The 13,158-nt window shown below is 51.3% G+C and overlaps 1 long non-coding RNA gene across 1 annotated transcript; it reads left to right on the top strand.

Annotated features, from left to right (window-relative positions):
* Nucleotides 1-4,646: 4,646 nt before the first annotated feature.
* LOC102154675 lies at nt 4,647-8,134 on the top strand. Its single transcript, XR_005355966.1, has 2 exons — nt 4,647-5,442; nt 5,552-8,134. It is a non-coding gene; the product is annotated as an uncharacterized LOC102154675 (long non-coding RNA).
* The last annotated feature ends 5,024 nt before the right edge of the window (nt 8,135-13,158 follow it).

Genomic DNA, 13,158 nt, shown 5'->3' with positions numbered 1-13,158 from the left:
CCGACGTGGGACTTGAGCCAGGTCTCCAGGATCACACCCCGGGCTGAAGGCGACGCTAAACCGCTGAGCCACCCGGGCTGCCCCCCCCCCCCCCCCCCCCCCCCCCCCCCCCGGGCTCACATTTGCCTGCCTCTCCTCGATGTAATCACTCGCAATTCTCTTTGCAAGGGCGTTACTTTTATCAACCACGTTGTACAGCTGGGGAACCGAGCTCGGAGTTTCTTCATCAGTAAGAAACCCAGACATTTTTTTTTGGGGGGGGGGGTCCCGTGAGGACCAGGCTGTGCACCACGGGTGCCAGCCGGCTCGGAGCCAGGCTTCCCGAGGGGTTGTCCGGAATTGAGGCTAGCCGCGGTCTTTGGGTCTCGCGCAGGCAGCAGGAGCCTGTCCCGTCTGAGCCCTTCCTGATTCTAGACACTGCTGCTGTTGGCCTGCCTGGGCCAGGTCCTGGACCAGGGTGGCGCCATCCCGGGGACTGTGACAGACGCAGCTGAGCCATTGAGCTTGTCTCACAAAGCAAATGGCATATCCGGAGCACGTGTTTTCTGACAGGTGTCAGCACAGGGGCAGTCTGTCGTGAAGCTGGCACCCGCTGCTGTGTAAGCTGAGAGAGAGAGAGACCCTGCATTCTGAGTCCCTAAGCCTTGGAGTGGGAAGAGGACAGGGTACCTGAAAAATAGAAGGGGCGTCTGGGTGGCCCCGCTGGTGAAGCGTCCGACTCTTGATTTCAGCTCAGGTCATGATGTCAGGGCCATGGGATGGAGCCCCGCATTGGCCTTGGTGCTCAGCTCGCAGTCTGCTGGAGAGTCTCTCTCTCTCTCTCTGCCCCTCCCCCTGCTTGCACTCTTTCTAAATAAAGAAATAAACCAACAAATAACTACATCTTTAAAAAAAAAAAAATAGAAGCCAGCCAGAGCCCAAGTATTGACACAGGGACCTCCTGCTGGTGGCCCAGGTCTCTCCCACCAGACTAGGAGTTTCTGAATCTGAGGTCCCTCCTCAAACGGGGGGATCCTTCGAGGGGCATGCCACATCTTTCAGCATATCAGGAGGTTGTGTGTGCAGGGCTGGACTGGGGCATCTAAGGGCGGGATGTCTCTTCCCTCAGACTAGGCAGGGCTGAGTGTTCTGAGAGGTCAGTCTGCTGCAAAGCCATCCAGATTGGAACCAACAGAACCAGATGGAACCTGATTACCTCCTCAAAGGGGAGACTGAGGCCCAGAGAGGGGCAGGGACCTCCTGAGTTCATCCCTCAGAGAGCAACTGACCAGGACAGTATCCCAGGACTCCCGCCTCCCAGACAGGAGGAATTAGGGTGACAGCATGAGATGGGGCCTCGGGAATGCAGAGCCAGGCAGGAGGAGGTGGCCCTGTGGGGCCCCAGGCTCTGCGCTGGGCCAACCCCACCCATTGGAAGTGCTTCTGTTGTTCTGTCCTGTATGTTTGAGTCCTTGGCCAGGCTCCTGGGTGATTGCCTCATCCCACTGAGGCCAACAGATGTGCACAGCTGGAGGAGCGGCTGTCCATGGAATCCAGCTCATCATGGGCCTGGGCCACAGGACATGAAATCTGAGTTCTGGTCCTGGCCACCACATTTCCCTGGCTGTGTGGTCCCAGGCAGGGCCAAGGCCTCCCCAGGCCTCAGTGTCTTCTCTAATGGGGGAGGCTCTTCATTCTTTCCCCAGACGTTGACTGAAGACCCGTGATGTGTCCTGCTCTGTGCTGGGCCCCGGGCACGAGCCAGACCCAGTGGTCCCCACCTTCAAGGAGTATATGCTCCGTGGGGAGCTGACATTGAGCATCTGTAGCCAGTTTAATGAGCTCCCTGAGTATAAGGGTATTAACAGGAAACGTTTTCATTTTTCTCCAGTCACTGGCCCCAACTGTTCAGTGGCAGATCCCAGGGTGTCACGGTCACACTGTTATTACACAGCCATCTGTTTGAGATCCTAATCCCAGGGGCAATTCAAAGCTTTCCCTTCCTTTGTCTCCCAATGACAGACTTGTGGGGCTTGGCATGTGTGTGTGTGAGTGTGTGTGAGTGTGTGTGTGTGTGTGTGTGCAGCGTGGGTTCTCTGGTCTCTAGGATCTTGGAGTATCTGGGAGTACATAGTCTTGTTCTGGGATACCTCCCCCCCTTCCTTTATTTTCAAATTTAAATTTAAATTTTTATATTTTTTTAAGTTGTGGTCCAATATACATGACATAAAATGTATCATCTTAGCCACGTGTGAGTGTACAGCCCCGTAGCATTAAGCACACTCAGTGTTGTGGAGCCATCACCACTGTCCATCTCCAGAACGTTTTTGTCATCTCCAAATAAATGCACCTCCATTTTTAAATAACAGCAGTATTGAGATATAATTCACATAACGTACAATTCCCCCATTTAAAGTGCACACGTGGATGGGTTTTAGTATAGCCACAGGGTTGTGCCATCAGCATTACGATCTGCTTTCGAATGTTTTCATCACCCCAAAAAGAAATCCCCTCTCCAGTAGAAACCCTCCACAGAAAGAAAGAAAGAAAGAAAGAAAGAAAGAAAGAAAGAAAGAAAGAAAGAAAGAAAGAAAGAAGGCAGGCAGCCCTCCACCCCATCCTCCACTACCGGCCACCCAGCTTAGCCAACTGCCAATCTACATTCCATCTGTGGATTTGCCTGTTCTGGACGTTTCATATATATGGAATTGTAAAATATGTGGCCTTTTGCATCTGACTTGTTTTGCTCAGCATAATGGTTTTGACGTGTGTTCGTGTTGTAGCAGGGGCTTCATTCCCCCTCTCTGGTTTGGGTTGTTTTTCCTTTTTTTTTAATTTGAGAAAGAAAGAGAGAGAGAGAGAGAGAGAGAGAGCATGAGCTGGGGGGTGCAGTGCCAGGACCCTGAGATCAAGACCTGAGCTGATGCAGATGCTTAACCAACTGAGCCACCCAGGTGCCCCCCTCCCCATTTCTTTTTTTTTTTTTAAGATTTATTTATTTATTTGTTTGTTTATTTATTTATTTATTTATTTATTTATTTATTTATTTATTTATGAGAAACACAGAGAGAGAGAGAGAGAGGCAGAGACACAGGCAGAGGGAGAAGCAGGCTCCATGCAAGGAGCCCGATGTGGGACTCGATCCCGGGTCTCCGGGATCACACCCTGGGCTGCAGGTGGCACTAAACCGCTGAGCCACCTGGGCTGCCCCCCATTTCTGTTTTAAAGGCATAGATGTAGTGGCTGAGGGACAGGGCTCAAGAAGCACCATCTCCTTGTCCACCATGGCCAGGATCCTCCCTGTGAGCTGATCCCTCTGGCCACTGATGCCCTCAGCATGGCAGGTGTCTGGGTGCTGGCTCTCTGCTGGGCACCCGCGTATGTACTTTGGGGGTCCTATGGGAGCCCTGGCCTCCACAGTCCCCTGATGTGGCTATCTAGCTCCTCCATCACCTCCATTCCCAGCTCTTGCCTGCAACAGTCTGCTCCATGGTTTCTGTTTCAGAGCCCTTGAGTGGTAGAATGCCCTCCCGGACAGGGAACAGAAGTGACACAAGCCCAGCTCCTTTCCGTGACATCTCCTGACCCCCAGCAAACGGCAGGTATGCAGGCTGTCCCATTGCCAGTTCTTTCCAACCTGCCGTTTCTCTCTGCTTCTTTCCTGTCCTGCTCAGGTGGGCCCAGAACAAGTCTACCAGTGGCTATTCCCAAGAGGGAGATGCCAACCTCGCCTCCTAGCAGGGACCTTCTTATGCCCATAATCACACATGATGTTCCTGGGGCCTCTCCCACAGGCTTGGTTGGGAGGGGTCCCTGCTTGAAAAGGGAGATGCGAGTGGGGTGTCTGTCCTGCACCCTGCCCGTTCCTTCCCTTACACCACCTTCCCTGCACAGGGTGGGATATGAGCAGGGTGTTGGTGAGTCTCAGAGACAGAAGAGGCCAGGTTGGCAAGAGAAGTAAGGGCTTTGGTGCTAAAAGGCCCGGGTTCTGGCCCCCGCACTGTCCCCCACTCGGCTGAGTGAGCCAGGATCAGACCCTCCCCTCTTTGACTGTTAGTTTCCTTGCTTTTCACATACTCACTCTTCTTTATTTTATCTCCAGTTTACAGATGGCTCAGAGAGGGGAAGCAAGGCAGTGGCGCCCAGGCCCCCCAAATCCAGCTCAGGGCTCTTTCCTCTACACCTGGTCGTCATCCTCCCAGGGGTCTGGGTAGGGCCAGTCCCAGAGGACTCCCGGGTTGATGCAGAGGCTCAGATTTGTGTAGGCTGGTGACACTGAGGCTCTCATAATAGGCTGGGGGGAGTGCAGCCTGAGCCACCTCCTCCTCCACGCACCCACCTCTGCGCCTTCCTGGGAGCTAACTCTGATTTCCCTGAGGCCCCGTCTGATCTGTGCAGACCGTTCCCTGCAAACACCAGACTTTAGCAGTGCCACGGCATCCCCAAGGGCCTCATACCTGGATCCCTCTTTCCCACACACTGCACACACACACACACACACACACACACACACACACATATGCTTGCAAATGCTGGGCCGAGGGGGCTGAGAGGGAGGCGGATGAGTTAGGGGATCTGGAGCACTGCACTGCAGCAGGGGTGGAGCTGCAGCTGGGCTGAGGGCAGGGTGTGTCTACCCTCACTCCCTACTGCACTTCTCCTGCCTGCTCCCACCCTGGGCAGGCCTCGGGCTCCAGGCTTGTGAGGCTGGGCAGTCAGGCCTGACAGTCCTCAGCCATCTCAGACACAAGTTCACACCCCTGAGCCTCAGCCCAAGGCTTCACTCTGACTGTTTCCAGGCCAAGACCCAAACCTGCCCCTAGGCTGAGCCTTGCCCCGACCTCCGTGTTGAACCCCGATCTTAGTCCCTAGACTGAGCGCTGGTCCTGGTTCCAGACTGGGCCCTGACCTTATTCTAAAACTGAACCCTGATCTTTTTTCCAAACTGTTCTTTGACTCCAGCTCCAAGCTGAGCTCTGGCCCAATTCCAGACCATTCCCTGACCCTGGTTCCAGGTTGAGTCCTTACTATAGATTAGCTCTAAACCTAATCCCCAACTAACTCTTGGCTGTGGTCAGAAATTCAATCATTATCCAGCCCTAACTTCAGTCCTGACCTCTGTCCTTGGCTGAACTGTGACCGTGACCACAGACCGATCTCGAATTTCCAAACAAAGTCAACCCTTGACCTGAAACCTAACCCAGGCGGGACCTAGGATCCCTTCAGACGGCAGGATCTGTGCTGGAACTAGAGGGTATATTAGTTTCACTGAGCAGAGCTGTGGGGCCTGCGTGCGCAGGTACGGAGGTGAGAACAAAGAATGACAGTGGCCATCTCAGAGACGAGAAAAGAGTGGCGAGGATTGGCCTCCAGATGGGAGTGGGGTATGGAAGGCCTCTGGGATCAGGATCCACGGCTCCGATTCTAATCTGGGCTCTATCATTTGTCGTCACCTTATTTCAGGTGAGTCCCCTGGCCTCAGCGAAGTTGTTTCTTGATCTTACAATGGACTCACTGTTTTTCTCAAGGGTTATGTAGCTTGTTTTAACCCTGTTTTCCATCTTGCCTTTAGGTCCCCCTTGCCTGAACAGCTATTCTTTCCTTGCTCACCCCTGCATCCCCAGGTGCCCCCTCCTCTAGGAAGTCTTCCTGAAGCTCCTTGTGGTGGACATGAGATGCACCATGAGGATCGCCCTCCAGTGAAAGGCTTGGCATCCTTGGGTCTCATGTGCTACCTGCAGACAGCCTGTGTCCTTGGGCCACCACCGCATTCAGGGCTGCCTGTGTCTGACAACTGCTCAATGACCTCTGTCAGGGAAGAGGATCAAAGAACTCCTCCCAGCCATCCCAACCAACTCAGGACAAATCTGAAGGAATGTCCTCCCTCCAGTGCTCCCCTAGGGGCAGCTGAGGTCCATGGACCAGTACTGAGGTCTCCCCTTCCCCCCTCCAGTTTCCTTTCCCTCCCAGAACACTCCCTAATAAGCACCTACGTGCTTATTTAGCCTCCGTCTAAACTGCCTCCAGAGAATCCAGCCTGTGACACCCCTAGTCTGAGTCCTAAATTACTCCCAGGGAGCCTGGTCATCTCCTTTGTAAAGCTCAGAATAACTTAGGGCACTCGCCTGTTTCCTGTCTCCTTCCGCTAGAGTTGTCCTGCAAGGGGGCACGGACACAGCACCAGCATCACTCGTGCAGGCTGAGATCACCAGGGAAGAACCGAGAGGCAGAGAAGTGATTTCACATCAGCAGCCCCTCAAACTCTCAACATCCTCAGCGTGGTCCTCACCGTGGCCGGTGTTCCAGCAGAGAGGGGCCCGCCACAGCCAGTGGGCTGGACGTTGCAACAATCTCCAGGAGAAAGGACATACCCCACACCCCACACAGTTGGGTCAAGAGGGGGGAGTGGGCAGGCAATTTCTTTAAGTCACAAGAAATATGTCAAGGGATGTGTGGACGGGAGCTGCACCCCAAGGACTCAGGGAGAGCCCCAAAGGTCTCGGCACGTGGGAGCACTGATATTGCCAAAGCTGATGTTGGCTGCTCCTGACGGACTGGCCTGGTCCAGCCACGCCAGCTCTCTGCTAAGCTACCAAAAGGGAGAGGGAAGGTGGACCCTGCCAGAGCCCCCCAGACTTGTTTCTCATCAACGATCCATGCCTTGTGGGGGTAGAAGCGGAGTCTGTCTTGTTCCCTGCTCACTAAATTGTGTGCCATATGGATAAATAAGCACATGGATCAATAAATAGGGACAGAAAAGCAATTTACAAACCTGAAGCATCATGCAAAGTAGAGGATAATTGAGGGGAAAATGCTTCTTCCAGGAGTTATTTCTTAGGAAGGGCAAAAAAAAAAAAAAAAAAAAGTCTATTAATAGACCCGATTAATAAACATTCAGTCAAGGTAAATGTTAACAGGAAGTACCTGCACAAATGTTGGCGGCCTCTCCGGCAGGGCTCAGGGCAGGCTGACATGCAGGCAAAGAAGGCATCCTTCTGTTTGCTCAAGGCAGCCTCATTCCTCGGGCAGCGGCTCCCCAAGTCGCAGAGTGGGGGCCACAGTCCGGGCTTCCTGGAAGCTCACGCTGCTCCAGCTGCTCCTGCCCCTTAGGTGTTCCCGAAACACACCACAGTGTGTTGGTACCTCAAGGTCCTCCCACTTGCCATTGTCCGTCTTCCCCTCATTTCCTGCAAATTTCTGTGCAAATGATGCCTCCTCAGAGAAGCTTTTCCTGATCCCCAACCTAAAATAGTACCTCCTGTGCCCATCACTGCTTCTCTCTCTCCCTCTTAATTCCCTAACTCTGTTTCCCTTTATTGAAGGGGCTTATTACAACCTGAAATCATATATATAATAGACACACTTTTAAAAAATAATTATTTCTATGTGTCCAACTCCCCCCTCCTGAATGAGGACCGGGACTTTTTCTGTCCCCTTTACTGGTGTATCTGCTAGAACAGCACCTGGCACTTGAGTGGGCACTCGGTAAAACCAACGATAAGTGAGGGGTGACCCGGACAGTCCCTGTCCTCAACCAGCTCCCCTCCCAGTAGGCACCCCTGGCAGCTAACCAGGCAGTTTCTCCACCACAGGCTGGGGGGGTCTGACAGGGGCACGCAGGCGGCATTGGGGACAGTGCATAAACCTGTGGGAGGGTGAGCAAAGGATTCCTGCAGGAAGCCGCATCCGCATCCGAGCAAGACCTCGGGCTGAGTGGGGATCCTCCAAGTGAGGGGAAGGAGGAGGAGTGAGTTCTGGGCAGAGAGATGTACGGTTCAAAAGCCGGAAAGCAAGAGGGAACCTGGCAAGTTGGAAGATGATAAAGAAATTTGGGGGGACTGGACCAGAGCGAGGAGGGGAGAAGAGATGCAGTAGAGGCTGGGTGGTGGGCTAGGCAGGCTCCCCTCATGAAGGATCTGGAACAGACACTAAGCCTAGAATGACGTAACCAGATCGTACTTCTACAAACCAGTGTTTTCTCACCGTACCCAGCATCTCTCGCCCCAGTGATCAACACTGTTCACACAATATTTTACACGCAACCAACTCACTTTATGTATATGCATTCATTTACAAGGGAAACCCTTTGTAACACAACCCTAATTTGTGTCAAATATACAAAGTGACAGTAAAACCAAACCTAATGAAAATGGAATATTGTTACATTCCATCACCTGCCTACGGCTCTGATCCCAAAGTCTCCCTTCTCTTATTAAAAAGGGAGATTAAAGAATCAGCAAGGTGCTAAAGACACAATAGCACCAGGTGGGATTTTCTTCTTGACGTTATGGAAAGAGGAGTGAAAGGGAATATCTTCCTTGCTATGTGATTCACTGCTACTTTAAGCTGTGTCTGGATTTCTTCTAAGATTATTTTATAACAGCATAAAATAATTTCATGCACGACCCACTGGTACATTTTCCACACATTGAGAAACTCCCTGTAAATGTTTCAGGTGTCTTTGACCAACTGGGTGTATGGAAGAGAAAATGGAGTAAATGGCCAAGAAAGCTGAACAAATCGATCAATCAAATTTTATCCCCTGGGCCTTCCTACATTGGAAAACCCACCTGTCCATCCAACTGCCTGGGCATTTACCTACCTGCCTCCATGCCCACCTACCTTTTTGTGTGTCTTCTCCCCCACTCACAGATCCCATTTACTTACGCCACTTGCTCACCTGTCTTCCATCTCCCTAAATATATGCACCTGTCTCGTCTACCAAATATATGCACCCACCCCCTCTATCCAAATACTCTAATGAACATTCCCCATCCATTCCTTTGTCTACCTATCCAGCTACTATCCATCCATCCATCCATCCATCCATCCATCCATCCATCCGCTCAACCTTCCAACCATTCACCCATCCACCTAACCTTCCATCTATTTATATATCCTACACATTAAATCCCACACTGTGTTAACTCCTGGCTCTGTTCTTCCTAAAATAGAAACCATGGTCATGACTCAGGGTTCATTGCCTCTCACAAGCTTCAATTTTCCCTGAGCTGCCTCTTGGGTTGTCCCTAAACAGAATCTCTGAAAATCACCTTATTTTTGTTGTCCCCAACATCTTCCCCTCATACACTCTTCCCCACCAGGGGTCTTATGTATGATAACCAGACTGGGGCAGTGTCCTGGATTGTCAAAACTGAAAGGGACTGCAGAGACCACTGAACTCAAAGCTTCCAGCTTCTAGATGGGAAAGCCAGGGTCCAGAGTGGGCAGAGTCATGGGGTGAGCCAGTCAGAGTACTAGGAAACTTTTCTCTCCCAAGCTAAATCCTTTAGTTCCCACTAATATCCATGGTTTTCAAAAATGGCAGGGCTTGAGTTATCCTAAGACATCATTTCCTTGAGTGGCTTTCCACTCAAGGACATGGGCTTCACAGAAGTGGGGTTTGTAAGTGATCTGGTGTCTTAGTCTCTACATCCCTATTCCCCAAAGGACAGAACTATGTAAGTTTTTTTTTTTTTTTTTTTTTAAGCGAGGCTTGAATGCACAACCCCGAGAGCAAGGCCTGAGCTGAGATCAAGAGTCGGACACTTCCTCGACTGAGCTGCCCAGGTGCCCCGTAAGATTTTTTTTTTTCAAACACAGGTTTCTAGTGCTAAGAAACAAAGTTTAAATCCTTCATTCTCATCCAATATCCTCATTTCATGGGCAAGGAACAGGTTCAGAGAGGGGAAATGTTCTTGCCCAAAGTCGTATAGCAGGTAAGTGGCAGAGCTGGCTTGCTAACCAGGGTTTCCTGGTCTTGTCTTTTTCCTTTGCCGAGCATCTGCTGACTTTACAGGGACTTGAGTTGTGGTGCCTAGGGAAGAAGAAACGTCATTCTTTTGCCCCAAGAATTCTCAGACCTAGCTTAGGGAGGGCACGTGATCCCATTTGCTGCTTATGGACTGAGGACGTATTACATTTTAAAAAACCAAATGTGATCCTCTGGACTCCTCTACTCCCTTCACTGGGCCTGGCTGCCCACGGGCTCCCTTCACTGGGCTTGGTGCCCAGGCAAGCAGGGGCACCAATTATACCCTAAGCCCTTCCTTTATGATGCCTCTCTCTCCTTAACAGCTGTCTCTTTGCTCTACAAAATTCTGCCTATTAAAGTTATGAGAACTGAGCACACTTTGTTCATTGTGATTGTGGGTTTTGCTGCTGAAATTGATAATCCCTCTTGGGAGAGACATGAGATTCTTTTCTCCCTTGATACACAGTACGGATTGCTCTCTGCTCCCTAGTGAAGGGTAGCAGTGTCAGGGTTTTGTGGACTCCTCTAGCTCAGCTGTATTTGAAATTCAGCCTATTGATGTTCTCTGGGAGCTAGGGGCCAAGCTCCACAGCATGCGACCTTGCCCTGAGACCTTCTACCTGTACCGCCCATCACTCTCAGAGTTCTCTGGGCTTGTCAACATTTGCTAAAGCATCATCCCTGTTTATTTACAGGGTGGCTGGTATGCCCTGCCCCTGGCCTTTTAACACAGGTGAATTTGTCTTTGCATGACATAATGCAGCTGTTAAGAGCAGTCTCTGGAGCCAGGCTGCCTGAGTTCAAATTCCACTGCCCTGTTTGCTGGTGTGCTTGGGCAAGTCATTTAACCTCATTGGGCCTCACTTTCCTCATCCATAAGATGGAGATATAAAATAATAGGAAGATCAGAGAAGAGAGGAGGTAGAAGGTAGGAGATAGACAGGAAGAGAAGAAGAGGAGAAGAAAGAGGATTGTGGGCAGAAGAGAACAGCATGTACAAAGACTCTGTGGGAGAAAAGAAAAAAAAGGACAGCCCGGGTGGCTCGGTGGTTTAGCGCCGCCTTCAGCCCAGGGCCTGATCCTGGAGACCCAGGATCAAGTCCCACTTCGGGCTCCCTGCATGGAGCCTGCTTCTCCCTCTGCCTGTGTCTCTGCCTCTCTCTCTCTCTCTCTCATGAATAAATAAATAAAATCTTAAAAAAAAAAAAAAGACCCTGTGGCAAGGGGAAGCAGAGTGATTCTTAGGGTTTGAAAGAAGGCTCAGGATGGTATAGATACTGTAGCCCAGCTTGCTTAGCCTCTTTTGTAGTGTGCCTTCCCATACTAGAAAGACCAAGAAGCAAGACTTCTGAAGCCAATCCTCCAGATGTGATTTAGGTCCTACCACTCAGATGCACTAGGGATGTTAACACCGTAGGGCAGCCATGCCTCTCTGATTTTCAGACGAGGAGACTTAGAGGTGATGAGACGTCCTGTAGGAGCCATTGCAGAGTGCCCAGTGTTTAGACCCTCGTTTGCGATCATTGAAGATCTTGGGGCACCCATTCTCTCAGAGAGGGGATCAGGGCAAAGTTTACTCCTGGAGCCAATGGCGGTGGTGCCAGCATCCTGATCCCCAGATCTTTGGTGATGGCAGAGGCTGCAGTGTCATTCTGGGGATCATTTCTGAAAGCTCAGCCGAGAACCAGCCTCTCCAGCTCTCCCTGCAGTGCTGTATGCACCTTTCCCCTGTATTAAGATCTTTTCTGCTTAAATGAACTGGAGCGGCTTCTGTGATCAGAAGCTGAGCCTGGCTGTGGTGGATCAAAGAGGGCCACCAGTTATTCCCCATCGAGAAATGGAGCTTCTTTTCCTCTCCTTCAAGAAAGCCTCATTAAATTTGAATTCCAGACAAATTAGTGCATAATCTGTTAGTATACGTATGTCCTAGATATTGCATGGAGCATACTTAGAGTAGAAATGACCTGTTAGGGGCATCTGGCTGGCTCGATCGGAGGAGTGTATGGCTCTTGATCTCAGGGTCATGAGTTTGAGACCCATGCTGGGCAGAGAGAGGATTTAAATGAGTAAACTTGAAGAAAAAAAAACAAAAAACAGAAATTGTTTGCTGCTCATCAGAAATTCAAATGTAACTGGACTTCCTGCATTTTTATACGCTAAACCCTCATAAGCCCTCATCTGCTTTGTCTCTATCCTGAGGACATATGAGCCTTCCCTGCCTCGGCCAAAGGCTTTTGACTCTAGGTGAGCGGACAGGTCAAGGAATTCCCTTTCCTCTATTTTCCCTTAGCCCACTTGACATGACTACCTACAAGTATGGTTTGAGCAGGGCTCCTTTGTCCGCCTGATTGGCCGCACTGCCTACAGGTTTCCACCATTATAGATACAATCCTTTTCATCTTTGGAAACTTGTTTCTTTTCAGATGGTTACGAAAGCACATCTCCCTCTGGGAGGGTTGAAGCCATATCAGCTAGTACTTTGTGTGACATTGGATTAGGAGTAGGAGTTTCTGAGAAGAGCACTCAGGGGTGATTTCCTGGAAGGGGTGGGGGTGGTTGCTGCCAGTGGGGCGGGGATGGCCTGATGGAGTGAGAGAGACCCAAGCTGGGGATCCTGGGCGCAGCTACTGGCTGAGCAGGATAGTCCCTACACTTACCTGAGCGACAGGCTGAAGAGCGAGCACCTGGAGAGAGCCTGGAGGAGCCACTGTCTGCCAGAGTGAAGAAAGGGAAGCACAGAGAGAGCTGGGGCCGGGGACGTGGGTAGGGATAGGCTATAGTGTGTGGGTTTGGGGCAAGACCCCTCCTTTTGGGCTTCAGAGCCCTTATTTTTTTAAAAAAGATTTTATTTATTCATGAGAGACATGCAGAGAGAGACACAGAGAGAGGCAGAGACATAGGCGGAGGGAGAAGCAGGTGCCCTGCAGGAAGCCTGATGTGGGACTCGATCCCAGAACCCCGGGATCACAACCTGAGCTAAAGGCAGATGCTCAACCACTGAGCCACCCAGGTGCCCCCAGAGGCCTCGTCTTAACGTGAGCAGTTGGGGCAGCCCACCAGACTCCCGTTTCAGTCCCCTTTGACCTTTATCTCTGACTCACCAGCGCAAGCTGGCCTTTCTGCTGGGTCCTGCTGAGGCCCCCTCCCAGGAGGGTCCCTGCTGTGCGCTTCTGGGGCTGCCTATCCTCTGTCGCCAGGGGCACCTGGGGCCTAGCACAGAGTGGGCTGTACGTGCCCACAGGAGGGACAGCCTTTTTCCCACCTGTTCTCAGGCCCTGGCTCCTGGTTTTCTGTCCAGAAGCAGTGACTGGGTACAGGGGAAGGCAAGGAAGGGCCTGTTTTTAGCTCCTCCCCACCTTGGCCTCTGTGGGTCATCACTGAGCCTTTGGGGGGCATTCTCCAGCATAAATGGAGTTACTTTCAGC

The sequence above is a fragment of the Canis lupus genome, chromosome 2 (genome assembly GCF_011100685.1).
Source record: "Canis lupus familiaris isolate Mischka breed German Shepherd chromosome 2, alternate assembly UU_Cfam_GSD_1.0, whole genome shotgun sequence".
Classification (NCBI taxonomy): Eukaryota; Metazoa; Chordata; class Mammalia; order Carnivora; family Canidae; genus Canis; species Canis lupus.
This window is presented reverse-complemented; position numbering and strand designations above follow the sequence as displayed.